At 39.9% G+C, this 26,391-nt stretch overlaps 1 long non-coding RNA gene across 1 annotated transcript; it reads left to right on the top strand.

Moving 5' to 3' along the window:
* Window positions 1–6,632: 6,632 nt before the first annotated feature.
* On the top strand, window positions 6,633–25,219 carry LOC141729501 (uncharacterized). Its single transcript, XR_012581006.1, has 3 exons — window positions 6,633–7,316; window positions 24,059–24,321; window positions 24,830–25,219. It is a non-coding gene; the product is annotated as an uncharacterized LOC141729501 (long non-coding RNA).
* The last annotated feature ends 1,172 nt before the right edge of the window (window positions 25,220–26,391 follow it).

Here is a 26,391-nt window from a genome sequence, read left to right as displayed (position 1 = left end):
TAAATTATAGATCTGAAAGGCTGATTCACCCAACAGTAAAATCTGTTATTGTTACAGCCTGGGAACATGATACTGTTTTAGAAACTGAGATTATTTTTTTTTTTTTAATTCAGGAGAACCTTAAACCTTTTCCTCTGTGATAAATCCCATCACCTGAACAGCTCTGTGTAACTGCTGAAGAAAATGAATGCTACCAAGCTGGTTTGTATCTAGACATTGTGGAGTCAGGGTTGTCTGAAATGTAAATGCAGATGGACCTCAAGGTATTTTACTTATTAGCATGATTTTAAAATGTTTTTTCCACTGATTTTTTATGGCCAAGAAGGTGAATTTTTTAGGGGAAGAAGAAAAGCTCACTCAAATCAATCAATGTAGGACCCTGTTGATTGTCTAGATGCGACTTGAACAAGTAAAGAGTTGAATGTATTTTCCACTTGCCCGTAAAAGCATCTCTGCATCCCCTGGAGGGGATGAAGGGTTTGTGGCTGCACAGCAGAACCAAAGCCCCTTTCCTTCTTTAAGCCAGACACAACTCATGGATAGGATCTAGTGGAGCAGAGCCTCCATTTATAGCCCTCACAGTTCACACCCTCCGTGTGGGTACAGGGCTTGTGTGCAGAACCTCAGCTGCGCTGCCTCACTCAGCCCCTAGCCCCCATTGGCATGTACGCTGCACCTAAATCTGAAATGTGGGTTGTTCAAGGGCTGTTAGTTTGCTGGCCTTCAAATCTCATCTGTGAGAGCTTGTTCTCAGGAGGAGCAAGTAACATCTCTTCTCCTCCTTTCCATCAAGGGCGGTCCCATAGCCTTTTGCAAGGAACTTCCAGCTGTCCTTCAGAGTTCAACAGCGTTGTCCTTGTCAAAAGACATTTTGGGGAGGAGTTAGAAGGTTATAGATTTTCCCATAATATGGACTTGTTTGTCTTGCTAATGGAAGAATATTGCTGCAGTTTACTCAGGAGGTCTGCATGAAAATTTTGAACCAAAAGTCCTGAATGCCTGGGATGAAATTAGCATGTAGCAATGACTTCAGGACTGTTGGCTGCTTTACTGTTGCATTGAGTTGCTTGGTGAGTCTCTGTTTATTTCTGTTTCCTAGTTTGTGTTCATTCCTTTACTGGTTCTTATTTAGGAGGTTCTTTTTGTCACAGGAAACTGTGCATGTGCCTTCAAATAACAGTGCAACACAAAAAGTGTCTCTAAGAAATACATGTTTTTAGATGCTACGCATAAACATTAAAGATGCAGGCATTGCCCCAGTCCAGGTCTTTCCAAGTAATCCAGTGTTTGGATTGGTGTGGGGTGGCTGGGAGAGTTGTGTGTTTTTAAGTAAAAAAACCCATTAAATTGCAAATCTGACAGAAAGCACTGTGCTGAAGACTGGTACTAGTCACATCAGTCTCTTCACTGATGGATATGTTCCTCATTTGGAGGCCTTTTCTCTAGATGTCTTTCATAACATGATAGTAACAACACATTTTAACTTGAATTAATTTTAAAAATAATAAAAATATTAATTTAAATTAATCTTCTCCAGAATACCTTGAAAAATCAGTTGATCTGTGGAAAGGGAGCCAGCCAGAGACAGCACTGATACTATGCTTTTGATCTGAATACCCACCTAATACAAAGGTCAGACACAGACTGCATCTGGCTGCCATCTTTTGAATGAACAATTTCAATCCTGTTCCATGTCCCCATACACTCCTGCAGGGAAAATACAGTTAGGTTTACATCTGAAATTCTTATCTTCTTCAAATACGAATCCTAGGTAACACATTCTGCTAGCTGCACCTAATATGTAACAACAGTGTCAGAAAATGGAAGGAAGGAGGAGAACAGTTCATTCAGTGTGGGATTTTGTTTGTTTGATAAATGGCAGCTTGTCCAGGTGCTGTGTTAGCAATAATTTTCAATTTGATTGAATAATGAGGAAAGGAATACATTGTTCCATTCACTCAAGGTCAATTAGCAGTAGGAGGAGGCTAGCTGCCTCTCCACAGAAACAGGCAGGTGTTGCTCATATTCTGACTACTATAAATTGTACAAGTGAGGTTGGGGTTTCAGGAATTGAGTGGTGTGATGGAGCAGGAAAAACAATCAGAATAAATCTGTGGGAGGATCCTTCCCTTTTTTCTGACTGAGGAACACATTAAGTGTCTACCTAGTAAAATGTCAATTGAGATCAAAGCTTCCAAATGGCATCTCCAGTGGCAGACTGGTTTAAAGGGAAGTGCACAAGGAAATAGTAGAGGCATGGAAAGGATGATAGCTTCTGAGGCTCGTTGGGGAAGGTGAAATGACAGGAGGACAAGGCTGTTCTACCAAGTGGTCTAAGTGACAAACTGTTTAGATTGTTAAAAACCCATTTGGCTCTCAACCAGCACTGAAGACACAATAAAATCCATTGATGTTAATCTTGTCAAATGACCAAAATGCTTCTTGATGTTGAGATTGCTGACCCATTCTGGGCCTTGCTTTAATCATAACCTGCCAAGACTCTCAGATTAGGTGCTTAAGTGCCCATTCACTGGGCTACCACCAACAGGCTCTCTCAAAAGTCTAGTTCCATGTATAGGACCTAAAACCCAGCTGATGGATTAGAGCAGAGCACATACTCTTCTAGGATATTTTAGGAAAGACAACAGCCCTTAGCCCTTCCTCATTTCTAAGAAGTGAGATTATAATTTCAAGCCTCATTTGTTCAAGGATGTAAGTTTTAAATGCAAGTTACCAAGGTCAGGGTCTGGGAAGATATACTCTAAACTGCAAAGAGGGATGGGAAGTCAGAAGACAGAGGCTCCTCTGAACTCCGTGTTGGCAAGCTTTATTTGCTCCCTGTTGAGGATGCTGGCACCCATTTTTGGTTGCCTTATTCTCTCTGCATTCCATGAGCAGGCACTATAACAAATATTAGAATGCAAGCATCCTTCACAGGCAAATCTGGCTTGCTGAATGCTTCAGAACTCATGTTCCATTCCAACATAAACAGAGGGAGCTTTACTCCTTTCAGCTGTGATTTTTACCTCATAATATCTTTAGTGCAGTAGAAAACAGGTGATCTGGTTGTAAATTAAGGTCAGAATTGCAGTGTGTGTATACACATGGTTTCTACCATCAGATAAATACACAGATAAACATGTGGTAGCTATTTAATCAATCATACCCTGGGAGCTTTGCCCACTGTGTTCCCAAGAACAGGGTGCAAGATGCATCACTCTAAAGAAATTCCACACATTGCAGCAAGTGACCCCTTACCAAAACCAGGGCTGAGAAAAACTGTAATTTCCTTATTAGAATCACATGTCATCACCTTGCCAGCTACATTCTTGAACGCTCCTCAGCTCTTTTTTTGCACTGGCTTCCCACAAACAGTGCACATAAAACCAGGGTGACTCACAGCATCCTTCTATGTCAAACAATTCTCCGAAAAGGCTGTGCTGGAGTCATTTGATGCCGTGTTTGCTAGCGCCCTGGAGGCCTCCAGGCAATCCCCAAGTCAGCTGAGTTCATGTTACCAGAGATAAGTAGTTGGCACTCAGACTGCATGCCTGCACAACTTGGACTTTTTTTTAGTCATAAAGTCATTTTCCAGTTTATTTGGAAATCACATATTGCTCACCAAATATAGGAAATATGGATCACATTGCAGTCAATATTCTCCAGGTGCCCTATGGACAGGTCTGATTAGTGACTCATTCAGAAGCTCCTTTTGGCTTTGGTTTGTGCAGCCAGCAGTGTTTGTGTTTGGCAGATAACCATATTACAAAAGTGAGTAAACATTAATTATTTACAGGATAGATAATTGCCCAGAGGAGCAATGATCACCAGGTTTCCTCATTTTCCCATTTTCTTCTTCTGTCTCCTCAAAATTTGGCTTTTTGCCTCGTGGAAGCAAGGTTCTCATAGTTAAAAAGTGGAAAACTTGTTAACTCTGAGGGTCAAGGAAGAAACAGTTTCTGGACAACACCTTCAGGGAAGTCTGTTTTCAAAACTTTGAGGACTATATTAAAGCTGTAACTGTGTAGAGTGAAGGTTTTACTTTTTTTACCTTAGATCCAAGTTTACACAGCTTCCTTCATGTTTTGAGAAAGTATTGCTTCAAAGGAGCTCTGAAACTCCCTTTTAGATGACGGATTGGGGTTCTCCAAAGCATAGCTCTCCAGCAGGACTGCTGAAAAAGGCAGTGAGCTAACTATCTGAATAGGAAGCCTTTATTTACTCAGGTCCTGTTAATCCCAGCCCACTCTCAAAGGATGAGCAGGGTGGCTGCTGGAGGAAGCTGTGCTGCTCCACACGCAGTTGGCCTCCCTGCGCTTTCAAGGCATGATCTGATCAGGTGGCTTTTTCCGTGGGCCTCAAGGACTGCAGCTCTGCCTCAGCATGAGGAAGCAGAACAAGATCCTCCAAGGGAATGTGCTTGTCAGTTCCCTCCAGGATGGGAGATGAAGTTATGCTATCCAGGACATGTCCATACAAGGGGCCTGGAGTGGACAAATGAAATGGCACAGAAATACACTGGTGACCGCTGTATGTGCTGGCACAGCCACCAGGCGGGAAAGACCGGTGGTGGAACTGGATATATTTGGCTTGGAATACACATAATACATTGGATTTAATGATTAGCCTGTACTCTTCCTTGAATCCAAACAGACACTGACAAAGGTTAAAACTTTTTTCTCTTTTGCAAAGTGGATTTTTACTTTTCTGGAATCACAGCCTTTGCCCTGTTGAGTTCAAATTTCTGAGCCTAAAATGCTCCTCAAAGTCCCACCTTCAGTTTTCAGATACACCTAAGAATTGTCTCTCTGTATGGCCACCCTAACTTCCAGTGAAATTTTAATAGGCTGCTGCACAAAATGTGAATTCCAAGATTATAAAGCTGCTCTTGTTATCAGTAAAAAAAATCAGAGATAAAAGATTCATGGTTTCATTGCAACTTTTACACAGAATGAATTTAAGCAATAACTTTGGAGCTTCAGTTTAATTTAAACATTAGTGAATGCTCACCCAGTTGTCAATAGCAAGAGAGAGTTCATCTGGATAGCTTACCCTCATCATCCATCCTGTCCTAGGGATGGAATAGGAACTCACAGCGGGAACAACTCTTCAGGCTTAGAATCTGCTCAGTACTGGAGCAGCTCAGGACATAGTAACACTGGAAAAGGGAAAAATTTTATAGGCAGATTGCTCTGCTGGAATAGCTACTGCCTCCCTGAAAGCCCAGCCATTGTACTGGAGCCACTTTGTGTTACTGCCTGTAATGTCAGTAAAGACAGCTCAACAGTTGGTGAAATCCTCCATCGTGTTGGATTTCCACGTTTCTTATGGTGATACCAAGTGAGAATTCAAAGAGAAAGTCAATTGCCCTGTTATTATACTGGTATAAGATATGAGTGTTATCTTTCTAGCGCACCCAAAATAATCCTTATGTATGAAAATGAGTTACCGTATATGACCATGCTCAAGGGCAGCCCTGAGAGTGCATGATATAGAATGAAAAAGCCATCATGCATCTCCTCTTCCCATTGAGGAGTCTGAGTTCTGTTCTGAGCCTGAACAGTCTGCATAAGAACACAAGTCCAAATTATGGAAGTTATTTTGATAATGATGTCGTGTCTAGTCAGGCTTTGAGAATGCCCATGTTGGATATGTAAGGACTCTGGAGAACTTTTGCATCTGTTAATACTAGAAATTTTGAGTCTACTGTCCTTGTGCTCATTAAAATGAGGCCACTATAATAGGCTAGCAGTATTTCACAATAAGCAAAATTGTTTTATAAGCATGAACACAATTCTTTGGTGTCCTTTTGTCTATAAATAGCCATATTTTGCATCCTGCTTTTCACCCTTTTATAAAACCAAACAGACAAACCCACAAACAGCCTCCTCCCTCCCCCCAACCAGCCAAGCCCCAAAGCATCAATGGAGAACAAAGAAGCTCATCTGTGCCAGCTAACCAGCTAGTTTGGTGTAGCATAAGGTGCAGGAAAGGAATGAATGTGACTTGTTGTGACTGATTAAGAGGGGCAAGGAAGGAGCATGGGGAACAATGAATGCATGCTGTGTGGAGTGTGCATAGTCCTGGAAAGTAAGAGAGTGAAATGCTGCTGAAATATTGATAGGGTGGATAGGACCTGGAATGATTGACGGCATGTGTGTGTGTGTCTTGGCAAGTTTAATTGGATTTGTTGGGGTAGAGGGTGGAAGAATGTGCTGCATTTCCTTTTATGGGTTTCTTTCTTTCAGTCACTTCTTTTCTTTCCTATAGAATTGACATTCAATGCATATACTTTTCATTGTCTGCATAGAAAACCTGGTCTTTATTCCCCTAAATTTTAAGGTTGAGGGAGCTGCGTAGTGGAGATGAAAAGAGATGTAAAACAGCTTTCATTGCTTTTTATTTACTACTTGTCTTCACTCTTCAATGAGCAGTCATGCCTGTGAGACTGGTGACTTGCAAGGGAAAGAAAATAAAGAGTATGTAATTGAATGGTGGCTAAATGAATTTCAGCATTATGATGCCCATCATAACAGGAATTCTTCCATTAGGATTTCTGTATATGGTCTACTGAGTTTACTGTGTTTTTCTTTTTGGCTTATCATCAGTAACCAGATTCCTATCATCCTGCCACAATTTCCCACGAGATGGGAAATTGGGGCTCTATGCATGAAGGTCTTAGTGAGTTATGAAGTCTGGAGCTCTCAAAATGCTGTGCCCCAGTGCCCATTCAGCCTTCCAACTTCTGCAGAAACAAGTAAGTGTCTGTGGAGAGCCGCCTCAGTTGCTTTCGTGGTCAAAGCCTGGATTTCCAACAAATTTCCAGACACAGCGTATGTGGGCTTTCTCTGCAAGGCTGTCTTTTAGCCTTCTTTTCTCATGCCTTTCTGCAGCACAAGTATACTGTGCTTTAAAGCAGAACTGTCTAACCGTCTGTTCTGTCCCCACCTGTGACTTTCCATTCTGGTGTAAGTCAGTAGATCCTCTGATGTCAGAACTAGAAAGTAAAAAACCTATCTTGATTGCCAGCATCTGTAAAGTTGGGGATTTTATGGGTTTTGGTTTGGTTTATGTTGTTTATAGGGCTTTTTTTGTTTTGTTTTGGGGTTTTTTTTGTCATGGATTTTGGTGTTGTAGGTCAGAAAGCTGATGCTGAGGATGACAGCTTCCAAGGTGTTTCCAAGTGAGAGCATCAATTGCTGCTGCAGGGCCCAATGGAAGAGAAGCCTGGTGTGACTGAAGGAGCTGTGAATCCAAGAGGCTTCCCTTGTGTGGTGAAGATGAACAACGACTGATAAAGGACACTGCATCAAAAGGTAAAAATTTTCACTTGTTCCTATTCTGAGTTCAGAATTACTCATTAGCCAAATACTTGGTAATCCTTTGCAAACTTGTGATCTTTCCAAGCCTTTGGGCATGTACTTCAGGACTTTTGTTTCTTCCCTTCTTTCAGCTTCACTCTGCCCCATGAGCAAGCTTAACAGTCTCTGAAAACCAATGGGTTGGTAGCTGTAAGGAGGGAGGACTTAATGACGTGTTCAGTCATCTCTGAAGAGATGAAGCCAAACATGTGTCTGGTAGCAGGATATTTTTGGAGCTGTTTGTCTATTTTCAAATAACAAGTTTAATGTAATAATGTCATTACACAGCTCTAAATTCAAGGATGTGTTTTCACTGGAACACAATAGAAGCTAAGCTATCAGTCAGATAGCTCATTTTCATTGCAGTAACAGCCAGTTTCACTGGCAGAAGTATTTCTGAATTTTGCGCTTTTAGTTACTTAAGGCTGCTTTTGGTGTGAGATAAATGTGTCTTCCTGAGAACAATTAAAGACTTCTGGGGAAAAAAGAGGCAAAGTATAGGAGAACAGTCTGCTTGTTTGTTTGATCTGATTTGTTTTTGTGTGTAACCTAAATTCAATTTCTGAGTGAAATTGTTGATGCATGAAACCACACATCATTTTTCTGCTCTGGATGTTGTACCTCCTTTCCTATGAAAAACCTGCATTTCAGGGAAAAAACCGAAACAGCAGAGATATCATTCATGAAGAGTCAACCAATGTCTTTATTGCTTCACTAATCAACAAAAATCTATCTCTGGTTGCTGCAAATTTGCTCCCATTGCACCAAATGTTAACTCTTTATTCTTAGCACCCTCTGCTGTGGACAGCTATAACAACATCATACTGAATTATTTTTGGTTTATACCTTGTGTACTTCTTTTGTACCAAAAGTTTACAAATGTAATAAAACTTGTATCAATGGAGCTGCATGAATATGATATGAAAAATGTATTCTTTTTCTTGTGTATTCTTTGAATACAAACAAAAGGTTCTAAATTGTTGTAGATTACAGAAACCAAACCATAATCTTAACCTTTGCAAAAAAGATGTGTAGGCAGGGCACTTGCTTCAATCTGGAGATCAGCTCCAGGTTGGTGAGTCCAAAAGAAAAAGCCTATATTTGCCATATGCACTAATGATATCACATCTACCTCTGATGATAACACTTCTAAAATGTCAAAATAGATAAGAAGTCAAGAGTGAGTATAACATATCTGGAGTGCATGGGCACAGTATCACCAGCTGGACAAAAGAGGTGAGTGTCCCACTCTGCATTGATGCAGCCTCATCTTGAGTCCTGAGGGCACCACAATATTTAAAAAAGCACTATTAAACTATTAGAAAGCATCCAAAGGAGGGCCACAGGATGGTGAAGTGTCTGGAGGTGAAGCCGGCTGCAAAGTGGCTGAGATCACTGGGTCAGTTCAGCCTGGACAAGAGGAGACTCAGGACAGACCCCACTGCAGGCACAACTTCCTTGTGGAGGGAAGAGAAGGGAGAGGCACTGATCTCTTCACTCTGGTGAGCAGTGGCTGGACTTGAGGGGATGGCCTGAAGCTGAGGCAGGGGAGGTTTCGGTTTGATATTAGTTAGATATTAGTTAGATATTAGAAGGTTCTCCACCAGAGGGTGGTTGGGCACTGGAGCAGCTCCCCAGGGCAGAGGTCACAGCACCAGCCTGACAGAGCTCAAGCAGTGCTTGGACAGTGCTCTCAGGCACAGAGTGTGATGCTTGGGGTGTCCTGTGCAGGACCAGGAGTTGGACTCAATTATCCTAATGGGTCTCTTCCATCTCAATGTATTCTATGTTTCTATGATATCAGCCTAATTTAGAATAAAAATATTGCAGGGATTATACTTTAAAATTGTTATTGTATCTTTCCAGTAACCAGTTCAATTTTTTTTTAATCTCAGTAACAGGGGAGGATTATGTTTAATTTTAGCAGAGGTACAGTCTGAAAATGGAAAGAGGAAACTTTTTCAAGAGGTAAATTAAGAATGACAAATTCTTTTGCATTTGATTACAGACAGAAAATCTCTTTTTCCTCCTTAATGAAGTGAATTGCACCCTAGATCCTCAGTTGGAAACACTGTTTCTAGTGAACCATTCTTCTTTATTCTCCTCCTTCTCACATTTTGAACCTTCCTCCAACTCTTGTCAGGCTTGGAGGCCAATCTGATGGCTTTCCCAGAAGGGTGCTTTTGAAAAATGCAGTAATTTCAGAGTAGACATAAGCAGTTCTCTGTACTTTCAGTGTTTTCCTTTACATGATTAAGTATTTGATATCAACCCTCCCTTCATATTTTCTGTTTTCTAGAAGGCAGCATGTGTAACAGCAGTAAGAGTAAGAATCTGTCTTACCCTTCTCACTCCTCCAACTCCATCTGCTGATCACTCATATGAGAGCTCTAACATCAGAGCTGCTTCTGAGCATTATTGAAGATGTGGAACACTGAAATCTTTTTTGTCAAGCCTCCAAGAGCAAATAGCAGCAGAGATGAGATTTTGAATATGTTGGTAATACTGCTCTATTGATCTCAAAACACTTTACAAACATTAACTAATTAAGCTTTAAAACAACAAAGAAAGTTTGCATTAATGACACCCATTTAGCAAATGAAGAGGTGGAGGTAAACAAGGGGTGAAATGACCAGAATCAAGTGATGAGTGAAGGTCAGAGGAAGGTATCCTGTTTTTTATTTGTTCTGCTTTTATGTAATCTCATTGAGAAAATTTTTGCAGTGGAGCTTGCAGCCATTTTAGTTTGAAACATTTGGACATTTTATCACAATCTTTAGCTTTTCTCACAAGAATCAAGGTAATATAAAAGCTCATAAAAGTAATGAATGTTTTTAGGCTCTCAGGTCCAGCTTTGATTTTCAAGAGGCAATTTCTTATAGCAGAATGAGGCCAGCAGTGGTTGTGGTCTGTTCTGTGTTGTGAGCTTTTTTTTCTCATTTGTGTTTTTGTGGTGGTGCTAGATTGACAGAAAAGTGCCTTAAGCTTCAAAATGGGAGTCCCTTCATGTGGGCTTGACACTGATGGTCCTGCATCTATCCCACCCTTCCTATGGGAGGACTAAGGCCTTCCCAAAGCATTGCTCTGCTCTGGTGATCCCAGCCAATCTGTGAGCCTCAGGGGCTGTTACAGAGTGGAATGGTTTCGAGGCAGTGGAGCAACCCTGGATTAAAATCAGTGTTAAAAACTGGAGGATCAGGCACACAGTAAGTGAATCATGCAGACCAGTGCTGACCCAAACAGAGGATGATGGCTTAGAACAGGTTCCTTGGAGATATTAGGTTATCCTTGGAAAGGGAGGTCTCAAAGCCAAGCCTTATACTTTCTTAATGGGTTTCATTAGGAAGACATAAAAGGAACTGGAAAAAGAGACATGTAGCTTGAAAGGGAACAGCGTCGGCACAGTCTAAAATTTGTTCCATTTTTCAATAAAAGAAGCTAATGCTGCCTTGAAATTCATGTCCCTTCAAAGTTCAAGGAGGCCTGTATTGTTGGCCTGCTCACTCAGAATGCTCCAGCCACTTATTGTATGTGGAATGCACTCCAGGGACTGACTGAAAAAATATGATTTAGTGAAAGCTTGTACCCAAAACACATCATTGGCCTCTGATCTCTGAACATTTAAATATTTCAAGCTTACAAGCGGACGCTGTCACGAGGACAGACCCTGATCCCTAGCTGATTCTAGAACATCTGTTGAGGCATTTACCAAGTTAATAGATTAGCTATGAGAATCAGGCAGGTGTTTTTCACCAAAGCCAGAAAACATCAAAATCAGATTGCCCTCCAAGTCTTTCAGCACAGGCAATCGAGTTAGAATGACTCATAGAGTCTAACAGATAATAAAACACACATAACATTTGCTTTAAGGTACAGGTGGGGATATTTTGTACTGCACTTAGGAGAAAGAAAAACTAACTCTATTTGGGAATAGAGTAATTGAATACAGATGGGAGGAGGCAAATGAAAGAATTTAGCAAATATCTCAGTGGAATAGCTAATGGGAACGAGACAGAATAGGAAATTAAAAATTATTCGAAGCAGATGGACCATTCTTTGAGTTTTTTAAAATTTATTAGGGCTGCGAAAAAAATGTGTCTGTTTATTTTCCACGGCCATGAAATTAATGACTTGGTGAGTTGTGCTTGTGCAATTTTATGACTGCCATGTCATTTGTCATAATTTGGGTTCTGTTTGATATGGATTTATGAATATTTCCTCCCCCCAGCATGATTTATGGGTGTTGGTCATATGTGAATTAGACTGTCACCTTTAGTATGAAAAAGTACAAATGACAGATTATAAAAAAAATGCTCAAGTCCTTAGTGCTGGAAAGCAGAGTTCAGAATTCCCTGCTCTGCTTCTTCATTGGAAGTTTTTGTTTGGAGCTACGATTAAATGTTTGGACTTGAGTCAAGCATATGGAAACATTGAAAGGGCTTGAATAGATCTGAACTCATCTGAACTTCACCTGTGAAACTCAGCTTGAGTCATCCTTTCCTTGTATTATGCATTGGAAAAAGAAAAGAATCTGTATGCTACTTGCTGTAGGAACAACTGATTTACTGTACCAGAGCAGCAAGTTGGCCTTGAAAATTTGCTGTCCTGCTTCCAGTAGTGGCTAGCTCTGGGTGCAGCCTCTATGAAAAGTGGAAATAATCTTACACAGTATGTTCAGTTATGCAGCACTGCATAGTTGAAGGAGTGAAGTTAAAGGACATATGAAACAGGCTGGATTCCTGTAGTAATAATAGTATTCTAGGTTTAGATCCAAAGCACTAACTTTTATACTAGCTGTTATCACTTCCATGAAAACTACTACTCTTTGCTATTTGTTTTGCAATGTGTAGCAGCAGCATGCACCAATTTAGGACAGAAGGAGAAGCACAGTTGCTCCTGGATTTGAGCCACCTGACTTCAAGCATAAAACTGTGGCACCTAAGTTAGTACCTAATCACCCAAGGCTCCCCCATTGATGCTGGAAAGTGATATGCACCTCCAGAGGCTAATTCAGCCCACGTGTCATAGCCATTGACTATGCAGGCAGAGAACAACAGTACCCCTTCCTCATTTAGCTCCCCACTTTGGTCTAGAAATTCATGTGGGAGGAATTAGAGCCCAGCATGGGATACAGCTTTAAAAACAAGAAACAATACACCTTATGTGTCAACAATGCATTGCCAAGCATCTTGCATTCTGAGCTAGCAAATGTTTCCTTTACCGGGGATACAACTTATGGGGGACATATAAGGTGCGTTGTTTCTTGTTTCTAAAGCTGTATCCCATGCTGGCTCCTTCTACAGTTCTTAGACAACTGTATGCTAAAGGCAGTTTACTGAGGCCCAGACAGCATTGCTTTTCCAGTGGGAGCTGATAATTCTCACTGAATATCTCTCACTGAATATCTCTGCACAAGGAGCCACCAGGGCAGTCTTGGCATGTCTTGCTAGCCCTTATTACCTCTAACGCTAATTGAGTTCCTCTTTTTTGTCTTGTTTTTTAAAAGAGTTAGTCAAGCAAGAACCTGCATTAGCAGGTCATGTCTGCTGTAGGGATGGTAGCTGAGATGTTTCACCGTGGTGATATGCAGCTGCACAGAACAGGACTGACTTGTAAAAATAAACCTGGATCACTTGTATTCAAATTAAAGAGTAAAGTCCAGTAATCTTAGAATCATAGAATCATTCAGGTTGGAAAATTTAAAGTCATTGAGTCCACCTCTGTTACTTTGCTGACTCATCAAGAAATCTGCACTAGTTTTGGAGAAACCTTGGCTCATCAATTGTGGTACATTGATGTATCAGAAATATTTTATTTGCTTTGACTGATGAAACTTGTATTCATATAGCACATCTAATTAACCTATTCCTGAGCTCAAAAGCTACTTTCACAGTGTTAAAGTAGATGTTCTTTAAGTTGTCTGGCAGTTGCAAAGTGCATATTTTTCACAAGACAGAAAACTGAAAAATTTCAGTTTGAGTCAAGTAAAATATTTTGCCTAAATGAAAATAAAATGCACTGCTTAGGATTTATCTATGTTTAATAAGTTTTTTACTTACTGGAAAAATGCTTCTGAACAAGCTCCTTTTGAATATTTTTTCAGAAATAGTTTTTTAAAATTACCAGAAGTCAATAATTTCAGTCATTTTCCAATATTTCTGGGGGGCTTTTTTCCTTATATGGAAATGAGGAAAATGAAGCAAATTGCAGAACCTTTTGTTTCAATAAGTCTGCATTTATGCCCCCCATTGGTTTTTTTTGGTCAAAGCATTGAGTCTAGATTATTTCTCTTAGTTACTTTTCTATTTTTTCACTTACTGGATGGATTGTCTTGTAAATTTTGCATTATGTTTTGCCATATTTTGAAGTCAGTGAACTTAATACAAAATCATTTTCTGTAAAAACGGTTGTACTAGATTTGGGGTGGAGAAAGGAGAATATGAGCTGTTGGATAACAGTAGTGTTCTCACTGAGCTTAGATTGGAGCTGTTTTGTCAGTATCTGGCACTTAAAAGGCCAACCTGCTCCTACCCTGTTACCATAAAGAAATTTGCCAGGAAGGCAGGTGTCTAACTATACAGGCAATCAGATTACAGAGCAAAGTAATCATGATTTCTGATTTTCAGCATAGGTTGCCACATTAGCACATGTACTTTGGAAGAGAGGGAGAAGTAATCAGAGCAAGATAAGGACAAGGGTGGAGATCATTTGAGCCAGTACAGTTATAATAGGGTAGTAAATTTTATGTAGCTTTTATTAAACCATTTTGTTTCTTTTATACTAAAAACAGGGTAAAGCTATCTGAAAATGAGAAAATTCCTGAGTTTGCTTTCATTTGTTTTTAAGAGTTTCTGAAATGTAGCAGTGTGTTTCTTGGGAGGCACCATTTGCACACACATGTCTGCAACTCTGAGCGAGTCACAGCTGCAGAGTTTCTTTAAGGCATGCATGCTTGGCTTTGACATGCTGAGATTTATGGTGAGATTTAAGTTCTTGTACCAATGGTGACGTTTCCTGAATAGTTTTCATCCAGATGGTCTCCGAGAGGATAAGGTTTAACAAGATTTATTCACTGAGAGGGGGCAATGTGAATTAAAATTACAAGGGGTACTGTATATACACTAATTCTTTGCCATTCACTGCCTCATGAAATGTAGAAAATCCTTGCTCTTCATTCCCCCCAAACGAAGTTAAATGGAGTTGCTTCTTTCAACATACTGTTCTACTCTGAGCAGATTAGGGCTCTGGCAAACAAGTGCTATTAATTTTGGTGGGGTGGAGGAAGGGGTTACTGCCCTTAATGTCTACCCTGCCACTTTGCCTCAGACTTCCACCTTCCTAGTGGAGGCAGCAGATGTAAGCAAGTGCCAGTTTATCAACTGTTACAGTTTGCAGACCATTGGCAGTTAAAATTAATGTGCTGGCTCAGAGCTCTGCGGATGAGGGTTGGACCATATCGCTGTCTGATGGCTCTGTTTCAGCTTCTGGTGGGGGACTGCTGCAGACAGCTGGGAGAGGTAACCTCTTGAGCCATTATCACTAAATCCAGCACAACCTCTCTGAGTGAGCTCCAAGCCTTCAGCCTTTGAGAGCCGTTAGGGCTACCCACACTGTCGGGGTCCTGAGGCTGTATCTTCAATGGGTCACTGAAAATCAGTGGAGCACCAACAGTTGGTGCAGGCTGAGCATCTAGGCATGCTAATTCAGATTATGATTGCTGAAACTAGATTTTCTGGAAAATTATGCATATTAAAACCAGAAGTATTGATGTCATTTCATACTAAAACCTTGTCGGTTTTTATAAGGCTATTGACTCACAGTGAAACAGTTAAGCACATGCTTAACTGCTGCAAGGTAAGCATCTTCATCAAAGAAAACTAGCAGATATTGATGCTGTACTTAAAGCTAAACAGTTTGTAAGCATTTTGTTGGACAGAGTCACTTTTATTATTTTCCAGGTTTTTCTATTTAAAATATTTTACTTTAAAAAAAAGAAGCTGAGTTGAGGTGTTTGAGGTCAGTATCTTTTATCCATTTGCCATTTTCCTGACTTGCAGGCTGAGTTGTGTCCCTATATTTAGAAGTATTGGAAGTATCTTAAGTGTTAACAATTTAGCTTCTTTAGCAGGATCGAGACATTTTAGTTTGAATGTCATAACATCGAACCAAAACTCAAGTGGCAGAAGGCAAGTTGATCCTAGAGGAGCCTTTACAGGAAAATAGAATGTCCTGCTCGATAAGAAGAAAAACAAATTGACAGCATATTGCCTTTACCACTTTGAGCATGTTCAAGGTTGGTGGTTTTTTTTAATTATTATTATTTTGCTTTCCTCTCTCATATTATTTGCAGAAATACTTTTCATTCATTGTTTGTTGCCAGTTGAGCTCTAACATAATATCTTCACAATCAGTGATTGGTCTTGAGTCCTTTAATGTCTGAGTTGTCAATCTGAATCTTTTGTTTCTGAAGGGTTACTCAGTGTTTCATGAAGCTGTCTTCATATGAAGTGCACTTCATATTGTTTCAATTTCAGAAGTTGCAAGTACAGGTACTGAAAAATCACTAATTGCTTTTGTAAGAATGGGCTGGCAAACAACACATTTTTAAAACAATGGGAAAACGAGGGAGAAGGTTTTGTGATTGTTCTTTATGTATAAGAATCGACACGAGTAAAATGTAAAGGAGTTAATAATTATAATGAAATAGGCCTCATTGTACTGTAGCAAGTTAAAAATGTGCCTCTTGCCGCAGAGCTTGCGTTAATACTGTTTGAGAGAAGTAGCATCAATGCACTGTAATAGACTTTTATTAATAGGCCAGAACAGTCATCAGTCTCTGGGTTGGTGTGATAGCTGAATACAGTGAACATGAGCATCTTGACAAGCAAGTAGCAAAATCTATCAATCACTTTCAGCATGAAGATGCTGTGATAATTAGGTTTACACTGGTAATAAAATATGGATAAATAAAGTGTTCAAAGCCATGGAAAATGTAGGGTCCATAGTGAATATCCTATAAAATATAAAAGAGGGCATCACCATAAATTCATCCAGCTGTGTAGACTGAGATCATTATTCTCTTGACCCATCTTGCTATTTTTAGAATAAAATTCATGCATTTTTCAATCAGCACTGTTCAATGGTAAAATCACTCCAAGCCTTAAAGCCTATGTTGGATTGTTTTCTTGCTGTGCACATGTGCAAGGATGTTCAGTGTCCTTCCTGTTGATGGTGCTGATGCCCTCAGCACAGAAGTGTGGTGGCTTGTTTTAGTTTGTGCTTGTCATTTTTTCTTTCCAGTATTGGACAGATAAAGATTGGGGGTATGCTCTGCTTCCATTTATGCTGCTCTGTGTGGGTGGTTGGCTCCATTTATTTCAGTGGAATTACTCTAAATTCATGGTTTGAGGAAAAACAAACTTCCTGGTCTAGTGGCTTCTGGTACTAATAAGTCTCCTAGACTGAGAAATTATGTTTCGTATGACTTCTGGGTTAAAAAAGGTCCTGATTTTTTTTTCTCTTCTAGGGTATTGTCACAGGCAGGACAAGCCTTTTCTAGTGGCAATTCATTGCACTTACCTCAAGTTCCAATCTTTGCAATTGCAGGTTAATCTATACTTCAGCATAAGGAACAATGTGGCCTAGTCTGAGTCACTAACCTGACCCACCCTAGATGGTGCCTGATTTTTTTATTATTGTTTTAAGAAAATTAGTAAATTCAGTTCATGAAAAAGTGGTAGTTTTTCAGCCCACTAAACTGATGTCTTTGTGCTCGACTGTGGCACAGCCCTGCTCAGGCAGCAGCAGAGGGGGCTTCTCCTCCCAGTGTTCCTCCACCCTGGCCTGTAGTGGGGGAGAGGTAACTTTGCTTCCTATGCTTCATTTAATTCTTGGCGCTGTCTGCTGAGAATGGCAACGGAGTTGCCAGTTGTGGCATGCAGGTTTATTGCTGGGAATTAAGCCAGAGCCACCAATCCATTTTGCACAGACAGTGAACAGCAATGGTAAATACTTCTTGTTCGTTACCAACCTAAGCCGGATTTGAACTGAAGACTTGGAGGTGAAAGACTGTCTTCCATTCCTTAATCCCCTTAACATTTCAGTCTGCCTCATAAAATTTTCTAAAACCAAATGTAAACCTTGTGTATAAAATGAAATCCAGAGGAGAAAAGAAAATCCAGAGTGAAGACTGAGACTTTTTTTCTTCTTCAGCAAGCTTCTTTGCTAGTAATGACCCTGGAAAATTGTTCCCTGATTATTCTCTTGAGAGATTACTCTAATTTCTTGCCGCTGTAGATGGCCATATGATCAATTGTCATCAGTTACTGCCTGATGATGGGTCATTACTTACCGGTGCATACTTGGGGGAAAAACACATGCGACTTCCATTAGGAGGCAGAGTGCACCTACATCAAATATGAAGTATACACTAAGTCCTTATTAATAACATTTCAAGACTGTCCTCCTAAAATTCCTAGCACAGAAGCTGCCTTCATAGTGGAAGAACTGAAACTATGAAAGATTTGCAGCTTTCAGCCAGGCAAATGAGTATTCCCCTAAGAAAAATATCTGATTTTCAGCTGAGCATTTCAATAACAGATCAGTTTTACTGAGAAAGAAAATTAAAGCTCATACTCAGTGCTCTTTGCTTCAGGATTTCCTAGCTAAATTAATTAATTTAATTTAATTAAAGTGCAGCCAGTATAAATATTTCCTTCTTGTTCCATTTCAAAGTTAAGAATGCATGAATGGAAAATGCTGCATCTCCTGAGTGCTGTATTGGCCAGGAAGTTTAAATATCTTCAATAATATGGAGATTATTTCAGTGAAATTTTAAAATGTGTTATTTTCATATTTTCTAAACTTTCCTAGTAGAAATCAAAATCAAGCAGACCTTCAGCTGAGTGAAACTACTGAGAACTGAACAATGTAAAGCAAGCACAGTTTTACTGTGCTGAGTGGCCTCTTGAATGGACTGTGCAAGGGCAATCTCTTTCCTCTAAGGGTGAAGACGGATTCTAGCTAGCTCACAGGGATTTTCATTTAGGCTTTCAAAGTGAAATCTAGTAGATCAAGAGGAAGAAATTTAAAAAAAGGTGAAATTGGAAGAAACGGTTTTGGTTCCAGTAAACAAAAAGCACTGAAATATGGAGAGAGAGGTTTGGCTGAGATTTGGCCACATCTAGTCATGTTGCTGTGTGTACCCATCTGGCACTGAATGACACTGGCTCTGGTGCATGGTCTTGTAAATTAATAGACATGCAAGTAAGTGTTTTGTGAGTAGGATTGGTTTTCATGTTTCCACCCACTTCCCCAAAGTCCCATGTCTGTGTGGAAGACCTCTTAAGAAGAAGTCTTAAAAGAAGCAAAGAAAAAAAAGAAGGCTCATCCTCTGACTTGTACTTATTGGTATCATTTGTGCAAACTGCCACTAAAGGCACTGGTGAGTAACCACAAGCACAGATTTTTATCCATGAAGAAACCAAGGACAATGCAAAAATGTACAGGTTACTGGAATAACTTTATAATAAAGTTATTTGAAATGACTAGCAGACTACTTAGTTTTAGCCATCTCAAAGTCAGTTTTGAAATTCTGTAGGCATGGAAGGGTGTGTTCAGCTCAGCCCTCATCTTCATGGATGCAGGTGATACTGTGCTTCAGTGTGGAGAGAAGGCTGCAGTTCAGAAGCCTTAAATTGTCTAGCTTGGGTTGACTTCAGTTGCTGAGCTGTGACAGTCTGAGTTCTTACCTAAGACTCTGCTGGGGCCTGCACTGCTCTCAGGATTTGAGCTAGCTGGTTGAAGCTACTTGGAGTATGTCCCCACCTCTGGATTACAAGGGAGTTATTGCAGTGAATCAAAACTGCAAGCATTTTGCTTGAAGCATTTATCAGCTCTGGGCTTTCTCATCATGAATTGGCCTTGGATGGTTACTTGTAATATGCTGTTTAACATTGGAATGTACATTCTGGGGAAGGATCTCTTTGGGAAATACATCTCTTTTGGGAAATGGTCTCTACACCTTCCAGCTTGCATGCTCTGTGCTCACTCATCTATATTTGTTATTTTGCTTGTGTTTAGATGGGGAATTTTACGAAGGAAGTTTGAGCCACAATCCCATTGAAATTTAGAGAGGGCTTAGTACCCCCTTAAATTATGTTATAAAACTGTAGGTAAAAGTTTGCTTTAGGGCTATGTAGATGCCAGGTGGAATTACCAAGAGTTCCTAAGGTGGTCAAAGGCCTGATGTCCACTGAAAGACAAGTAGGATTTAGGATCTTCTCTGTATCCTCCAGTCACTACATTATTTCTTCAGACACTGAAGCGTGTTTTTAAATTTGTCCCCAAGCTTACCCACCCCATTGCCCCGTGATAACTGAAGCAGGACTGCAGCTGCCATTGCACATTCCTCTCTGGCACCATCTAGTGATTCCAGAACTACTCTTCCAACCACTGCTCTTTCCCACTGCTGAACAAGATGTGCTCTCTTTTAGCAATAGCTTAAAATTCAGATCAGTGCAGATGTCGCTCTCATGAAAAGAACTCACCTTAGAGCAATGGCTGCAAAGCCTTCTGGGAGAAAGCTTTGTAGTATGGCTCTTGTACTAACAGTTTAGGTTCGTAATTCAAGGTGCAAAACTGCCAAAGCACATAAAAAATAAAGTGAAGATCTTGTTATAGATATTTTGTTACATTAAGAATCAGGAATGGGTACGTGTGTGTCTGTTTTAAGACTGTCATAGTCTTTGAGCATCTTTTCTAGTCCTAATAAAATGGCTGAGAACGAAATGAGCATACTTAAATTATAGAATGATTCAGGGCATCATGTTGTTAATAATGTAGAGAAATGAGATATAAAAGCTTTTACTCAAGCATACCCTAAAGCAAATTTAAGTAGAGCACACAGCTATGATGCTGATTGTTTTCACAGGTGTTGGCACCATATGAATTAAATGAAGAAAAAAATGGTGAAACATTTATGACTCATTAGAATTATGTGGTTTTTTTATCCTGTCCTAACAACTGAAAAAAGGTGTAATTTACATTTGCAGCCAAATGGCGTGAAGTAACATTATACTTTACCAACATGAAAAGAGGAGACTTCCAGATGACTACTATTCTGAACTTCTCTAGTTCTCAAATCCTGGATTTTCAGTTTCTCATGTGGACTTTTGAGAGCTAATGTTATTGCCCCATTAAAGCAAAAAAAAAAATGTTAAAAAGGAATATGCTAACTTAAAATCTATAGAACATATGATTCCTAGGAACTTAGGGCCATTTACTGGAAGCAACACCTTTACAGTCAGAATATTTTTCCTTTTCATCAACAATACACTTGATAGATCCAATGAGACCCATATCCATGTTTGGTTTGTTTGGTTTGTTTTTTTTTTAAATAAACTCTGTATCCTCCTTTTCCTTAATTTTTTTTTAATCAGAATTGTTTTGTTGTAGAGCTTTTGTAGTTTGTTGTACAGCTTAAATATTTACATGAAGGAGGTATCCTGACAGGCTGATCTATAGCAGGAAAGCAACAAATAAACAAATCCATGTCTTCAGTATTTTAGATCCTAGTTTCCTGAGCTCCTAAGTGTTTATTTTTCCTATTGTAAAAACCTGCATTGAAATGCATTTAAAATGGAATTCACATGGCAGCTTTCAGGCAACATCTAATGTTTTAACAAAGCCATAATAGTAACCTCAGTTTCCCATACACTGTGTAGTTGGCTGAAAAAGAAAGCAGCTGATTTATCAGAGCCTCCATGCTGTACATGAGTCTTCAGAAAAAGAACATGTCGTACTTTGCAACTGAGACGTTTTGCAAACACCTAATAAACCAGAAAAAGAAAGTTTTATTGGGCTTTATGAGCACATTTTTCTCCTCTCACCAGAGCACCAAACCCAGTTTGTAATCCTACTTTCATTTATTTCATTCTCCCTTGAAATTTCTCATAGCACAAACTCACTCAATTTTGGCTGCCTAATTTACATCTCATGGCCTACAGTATCTCTTTAGGTGGTGAACTATTAAAAATACATTAGCCTGGTGTGGATGATAATGGGCCAAATGCTGCTGGTTTTGAAGGCAATCTGGGAAGCCTCATGCTCTCTCTTATTCTTGATAGCTGTGCAAGCAAGTTGTTTGTTTTTTCTGTCCTTGGACTTTCAAAGTTCTAGCAGCAGATGTAGGTGAGATTATTGTTCTTCTGAAAGTCTGAATTGAGAAAAGCACTTTTCTTCCCTTCCAAGCTTGCTCTAATCTTTAATGTTACCCTTATTTCTGTTCTGCCAGAACTGTGCGCTATTAGCATCCAAAAATGTTACACATAACTTTGGCTTGCTTACAGAAGATGATCCAACCACTAACATTTGCCTTCTGTAGCTGAATGCTGAAAGAAAAAATAATCCACATTTGAAATGTGAGACTTTGCTGCTTTCAGTTTCTGGAGTTGATTATTAGGACTGTGATTTTTATCTACTCACTTGTACAGTAATTAAAAGCAATTCCCTCATCAGTTATCATCCTGCAAAGCCAGCTTTTAAGCAGTGTTTGATGTACAGTTTATTAACCTAAGACCATGTTGAGGGAAAGGTGACATAGTTTAAAAAGTAAGAATGAACACATCTGCTCTGAAACAAAGAGCTGAATGTAAAATAGATGCTTACTGTTAAACCAGCAAAAATGGCAATGTGATTTTAATTGGCAAAGTAGGAGTAATTACCTGGCTTGGGCTAGGTGTATGCCTCCATTCTGTCCGCTCTCATATGTGTCCTTTTTACATGGATTATTTTCTGTGTGGATATATCCTGTCATGATGGGGTAGGTGATTAAAGAATTAAGAAATAAATTAGGGAGTCAATAACTTGCGTGCTGAAGAAGGAGAGCTATTCAGCTTCCTGACAACCTTTGCCACACCTTCTAGTAGGTATTGATGAGCACATATGATTATCGGTGTCAGCTCCAATTCAAAGGTATTTGATATTAACTGGATACTGTGCCTCTAGCTGCTAGTCTTGTAACTTAGGGCATCTTTATCCCAGGAAAGAAATGTAAAATCATAGGCAAAAAAAGTGCATTATCTTTATCTATGATAATTTTTCTCAGTGGGTGCTGGAGACAAAATATTAGGCAGACTATTATTTTGTACTAGGAGAATAAGGCAGACTGAGAGTGAGCTCAACTCTAGATCTATCCCATTGGACTTCTCTTGACTGCTGAAAATGATTGATATGAAATCTTGTGAGAATACTCAATGATTAGAAAGAAAAGGCATTGAGAGAAGAAAATTGCAAGTGGGGCACAAGTCCCTAAAGCATTATATGCACCTGAAGCGCTGGTGTGGGGGTGCTTGAGAGAGGGGAGCAGAAACAGCTCTGGGAGTAAAGATGCAGAGTGCGGTGTTCACTGGTGTTCTGCTATATCCAGGAAGGGGAAACAATGAGGTGAAAACCTACTACTGACTCTGCTCCTTCAACTACTTTTATTCAAGGCAGTCTTACAAAACAGTGTGGTGTGTGACAGGCAAGAAAACTACGTGCAATCCATGGTGAGCCTGGAGAAAGCAATGAGTGCCACAGACTGTTGTGCCCACCCCCAGGAAGTGAATGAAGAACTGCATGGATTTTGTTTTAAATGGAGCTGAACAATAATCCCAAGAGATTTAAGAGCTGACATCATGCAGTGGATACATATTTCACACCTGGGGATAGAGACATGCCTGAGATGAGCCAGGAAATGTATCTACAGGCCAAGCATGAATACCCAGTTGAAAGCATACATGGAGCAGTGCAAGCTGTGCGAAGAATACAATGATTGACGAGAAAAGCCTCATGGAATTCCAGCCCAGAACTAGGAGAAGGTCAGAACAAACTTGTTAATTTCTAATGAAAGAAACTTTATGGCGCTGTAGATTAATAACTCAGTTTTTGAAAGATGCACAGACAAGAACAACAGTCAGAAAACTGAAGGAACAGATTTTGAAATGTGCAATAACTCACTGGCTGTGACTGAGTGAGAGGCTCCTGAATACTCTTCATTTAAGCATTTGAAAAATGTGGTACCTTTAAATACTTCTTCATAAGATTTATGTTTCTGAAAATATGTAACAGGATAGGACTATGGCATCAGCCTTGGCAGCAGCCAGAAAACTGGCAGTGTTTGATAGATAATAAGGGTGTTTGGCCTGGTTATTTTGAACCTCTTAGATGCTAAATGTTCCCATGGTTTAAATAGTGACATGTACTCAGACTTTGGCCTTGCAGTCTAGGTAAGTTTGTCTACTAAAGCCTGAGGCAAAACCAATCAATATTTTTTTTATAGTTCTTAGCAAACTAAGGAAGTACAAAGCACTAAAACCCCAGAGGTTACTGTAGGCAGAAAGGTGTGTACAAAATTAGCCATTAGGTTATTATGAAAAGTAACAAAAAATGTTACTGGGTGCAGGATGTGAAATGAGTAGAACAAGCAGGAAAAATGAAACTCCAGATACCTTGCTGTGACCTGAACTGAAGATAGCACAAGTGATCGTAGTTAAGCTCATGTAAGCAAGACCAAAAGTGTATTAATTGTGTGGTCAACACAGAGGATCAATATAGACAATCCTTTTGAATGTCCTCGATAGTATTAGAAAGCAGGGAAGTTGGACAGCACACAGGCAAGTTGGTGGCTTCATTCTTGGCATTTGGTGTTGTTTCAGCTATTGCAGATGTCTGCCTGGCATCCGTTCACTACCGTGGTGGAGTGTCAGTCTGCTTTAGGTCCTGCGTCATCTCTGCTATTCCTGTGCAGATATCCTGGATGCTTTACAGCCTTCTCAAATGGCACTGGGCACCTGTGCCTTGGACAGGAATCCTGGCCTTTGCTTTGTGAAGCAGCACGTTCCTGAAGGGCCGCAACAGCGTGGTCATGGTCACAGCCAAGCATGGCAGCAGTGGGCAAGTTGAACAAATCTTTGAGCGGGTATGTCTGTGCAATAATTGCCTTCAGCTTGGGTCTTTTAAGGCTGCCTGTGGGCTGAGCCCTACAGCTTCCTGCCTTGGCTGAGAATGAATCACTTGTGGAGTGCTGCATTTCCCAGAGCAGATGGGAGCTGTTGGGTTCAGAGTCAGAAATTATGGAAAGGGATGCAACATGTAACAGCTCCCTTTGGGCAGGAGAGATCAGAGCGGGGGATAGGTAGGTCTCTTCAGCCAAGGAGAGGATATCACAGATAAGTATGCTTAAGGAAGATGCTTTAACAGGCAGTCAGGTGTCTATGTAAAATACCTAAGAGGAGAAAGCAATTAAAAGAACTATAGTTGATTAAAAAAAGTTGAAGAAAATGCAGTCAGTCTGAGAATAATCTTAATCACCAAGGTGCTCTTGAAGATTATCAGACCACCTAGAGGTGCAATATCCTAGACAGGCAATGAGTTCTCAGAAATATCCTTCATCTAATCTTTCTTTTTATTATTTTTCCCTACCCTAGGACGATTGAAGTGTTTTGGTTTGGTTGGAAGACTGTACTAGATTGCCAGAGGGAATTCAGAGAAAACCAGAATACTTTCCCAAAGAGAAGGTAAGGCCCAGCCACACCTTGCAACATCAAATCTTTAATCATGTACCTGCCTGTATAACAGCAGCAATATTCAGTGTTTCTGTAACATCATTCATGCAAGAATTTCAAAGCACTTCATAAGCACTAATTAATCAAACTTCACAAACCCTCAGCAAGCAGCAACGTTGCCCACCAATGAAGGATAATCAGCTCTAACATGGAACATGATGGCAGTTTGATATCTCATAACATGATGCAACAGGTCAAGGCAAGTAGAACAGGAGCAATTGAGGGCACTTGGAAAGCACCGATCCTTTAACATCTTGGCAGATACAGTGCTTCAATGGATAGGCTTTGTGGAAATATTTGGTAAAATAGTTTTGGGAAAAAGTAATTTGTGTATTGCGCACAAAATAACAATTTGAGATATATTTTTAAATTATTCATAGATCTCCTAATGTTAAAGGCAAATATCTGTGCTTTGTAGGGGCAATGCATCAGAATGCTTTCCACTCATTTTGGGGCCTTTGTTTCCATTCCTCTAACCTCAGTGGCACCTGGAGTCCTAGAGATCAGCTACATCAGCCACTCTGATGTAGTTCTTGATTGCCAGGCACTGCCACCTGAGGCTCCCGGGGGAAGAAGGAAGCTGTCTCTGAGACTGCAGGCTATACCTTCAGTTCCTCTGTGTTTTGAGGGACTATGCAGCACATTTCATATTTTACCCCCCAGGATGAGTCTCTCAAAGCTCTGATCCCCAGCTACAAAACCCGCTCCAGTGCAGAAGCCACAGGGTCTAAATTAGTGCTTTCTCTTAGCCCAGCCAAAGCTGTCAATGTTCCAGTTCACTACAATAAGAGAAAGATTGGGCTGGCTTGGTTTCTTTATATTTCTGCCAATACGATCTTGAGGGGGGTACAAATTCAGAATATGCTCCTAATACTCAGAGTATGTATCTTCCAATTAAGCATATGTTGAACAACCTTCAGCTTTTCCTGTCTGTAAGCAAAACATCACTGTATTTTAGGTCTACTGTCCCATCACTTCTTATCTCTTTTGGAAGCAAATGGGACATAGGTTTCCTTTTTTGGTTGTTTTTTTATTTACACCATGCAATAAAATGATAATGTGCTTGTATAAAATAATGTTCAAACCATTAAGTAGAGTAATGAAATATTGGAATTTAAAACAATAAGCTTGGATGATTTAAACCTTGCTACATTTTAAATGTGCAATATGCTTGCAAGGTTGAAGTTGGTCTTTGGGGCTGAATTAGTAGTACAGATATCCAGCCCATTTTGGAAAGAACAAGTAATACTTAGGAACATAATTTAAGCCAGTCTTGTAATTAGCTGGTCATTTCACATTGTGAGAGTTCTGGTCTTGTTGTTTGGCTTTATAAATGACTCATACAGTCATCTTTTAATTATACATGATATGTTTAAAAAACACAACAAAATTCACTAAACTGTTTGGATGAGAATTTTTCCTTT

The sequence above is a fragment of the Zonotrichia albicollis genome, chromosome 7 (assembly GCF_047830755.1).
Source record: "Zonotrichia albicollis isolate bZonAlb1 chromosome 7, bZonAlb1.hap1, whole genome shotgun sequence".
Lineage (NCBI taxonomy): Eukaryota > Metazoa > Chordata > Aves > Passeriformes > Passerellidae > Zonotrichia > Zonotrichia albicollis.
This window is presented reverse-complemented; position numbering and strand designations above follow the sequence as displayed.